The sequence below is a fragment of the Galeopterus variegatus genome, unplaced genomic scaffold, assembly GCF_000696425.1.
Source record: "Galeopterus variegatus unplaced genomic scaffold, G_variegatus-3.0.2 Scaffold4779, whole genome shotgun sequence".
In the NCBI taxonomy this organism is placed as follows: Eukaryota; Metazoa; Chordata; class Mammalia; order Dermoptera; family Cynocephalidae; genus Galeopterus; species Galeopterus variegatus.
The window spans coordinates 4020-6745 of record NW_007730890.1 but is presented as its reverse complement, the minus strand read 5'-3'; positions in this window follow the sequence as shown (position 1 = coordinate 6745).

The following is a 2726-nucleotide window of genomic DNA, read 5'->3' as shown; positions in this document are numbered from 1 at the left end:
TGGGAAGTCCAAAGTCCATCTGGTGGTGGCAACAGTGACCCAGGGGTCCCACACTGCAAGAAGGTGGAAGCAGAGAGAACAGAGAGAGACTCTCTCTCCTTTTAAAGTCCTCAGAACCACGCCCCTGACCACCATTCTTAATCCATTCACTACTGCACAGTCCTACAATCCAATCACCTCTTCAAGGCTCCACCTTTCAATTAACCTAATAGGATTTCCCACCTTCTTAACAGTCACAGTGGGAGCTGAGTTTCTAATACATAAAACTTGGGAGACCCAATTCAAGCTTCAGTGACTTTTGGGGGGACATAATTCAATCCACTACACTTCCCAAAGGCCCTACCTCCAAATACCATAGCATTGGATTAGGCTTCAACATATGAATTGCAGTGGTGGAGGGTGGGGGCTGCAGCACAATTTAACCTGTAGCACCCTGCTAAAGTTAGATATACCAGCAGCAATCAAAAGAGAAAGTTACTGCTTGACAGGGAGGGACCAAAGAAAAACTATTATCGTATTTTACTTTTCGGAGGGGCCATTTAGTGCGGGGACATGTCCCTCTCTGGAGGTCAGTGATTCCTGAGGGTGTTATGTCAGCTTTTTTTTTTTTTTTTTCCAAAAGATGACCGGTAAGGGGATCTCAACCCTTGACTTGGTGTTGTCAACACCACGCTCAGCCAGTGAGCGAACCGGCCATCCCTATGTGGGATCTGAACCCGGGGCCTTGGTGTTATCAGCACCACACTCTACCGAGTGAGCCACGGGCCGGCCCGCTGAGGGTGTTATGATTACTAATGTTCATAGTAATGATTCTGAGTCATTAAGAACTATCTTTGGTGTCCTTTGTTTAAGAGGGCAGAGAAGAGTGTAATCTATTTTCGAATTATTTTTGCAACATGCCTAAATTATTGGTGTGTCTTTGGATTGCAGTCATTTGAAATATCCATTTATGTGGAATGGTTTGTCTTCTGAAACCTGATAAATCTCATGCATTAACAAACACAAGTATTATCTAGGGTCAGTCAATAGGATACCATTTTCAAAGAACAATTTTTTTCAACTTAATTATGCAAGAGCCAACAAAATTTAATGTTGATATTTTGGTCATTGAAAACAATCCATCAGGCTCTTCACTACCTAACATCAAAGTTGAAAAAATGTATTACCATGCTATCTTATCCAAACATGTCTGTGATGACAAGTCTCATCACCCTTTAATTTAAAGGCGATAATACAGATCATGCTTTGAAAGAAGAGAAGACATGTTTGACCACAATTCTTTCCCCTGGCCCAAGGAACAATGATTTCCTGATTTGTCTGCCCTTTTGTTCTCTCCTATTGGTGGCCAGTTGCTGGACTCTTGTGATTGCAATAGCCAGGTTTCCCTTGTTACTGCCTGCTGTACTTACCAAGCAATCAGCATCCATCTTCGACAATAAGGCTCATCTTGCCAAAGGTCCAGGATACTCGAAGTCAGCTGGCTGCAATTCCCTGTATCAGTCCCTACAATAGAGATGGCCCTACCAATGGGACCTCAATAATTGAAATTGCTCAGCAGTCTTCCCATACTCCAGATGGTATTTGGAAAAGAACGGTCAGTTTCTGCCTTTATACTTCTCTTTTTTATACATGTTTCCATGTCTGAGAAACCCCTATTTGGCTGACACATCCCTTCTTTAGCTATATCAAAACCTTGGCGGTCTGGTCTCTTCAGGACGGCAGTAGTACCTGGCTATCTTGTTAAGGTGACACTGCAGATCTTGGTTATGAGCCATTATTTCCTGATTTTAGAGTTTATGCCTGGGTGTAGTCTCACTCCTTTAGATCTATGTTCTTGAGGAGGATGCCTCTCTGCAGGACCCCAAATCAATACGTCCTAAGTAACACTATGTCCCATGTGCTTTATCTCATATATATGTCTAATCTGTTGGCAAATTTTAGTGTACTCCACCTAAAAAAAAATCCTGATTCCACCTACTTCTCTCCACCTCCAGACTGTTGCTCTAGCCCAGGCCTCCAGTCTTATTCATGTGGACACTGCCATAGTCTCCTAAAGGTCTCCCTACTTCCAGTCTTGTTTATTAATCGTTTTCAACACAGCAGCCAGAGTGATCCCTTAAAACACAGATATGCTCATATCACTCTTCTGCTCAAACCATCCAGCTTCTTCCTATGACAAAGTACAATCCACATGTGCACTCACTGGATACAAGGCCCTGCATGATATAAGGTCACCTTCTGGACCTCTTTTTCCCCCATCTCTTCAGTACTCACTCTGCTTCTCCTCTGCTGGACTCCCTGTGCTTCCTCCCACGTGCCTCAGTGTTCCCGCTTTGGGGTGTCTGTACTTGCTGTTCCCTCTGCAGGGGAGGGATGACCTTCCCCTCTGACCTATGCATGTCTTGTTCCCTCTCCTCATTCTGAGCTCTGACATATAAGCCTCCCCAGGGAGGTTCACACCTGTATCCCCAGAACCCAGAACAGTGCCTGGCATTTAACATGCTTTCAGTAAGTACATGCTGACCAGATGACAGAATGACTTGTTGTTTAATCCTCACAACACTTCTTTTAGGGATTAGATGCTGCTATTCTGAATTGATAAACTGTAAAAGGAGACTTAGCAACTTGCTTAACAAGGCAGCTACAGTGGAGCTGAGTTTTGAACCTCTGAATCTTATGACCCTGAGTTCAGTGTTCATCATATTATACTTTCAACCCACATGTAG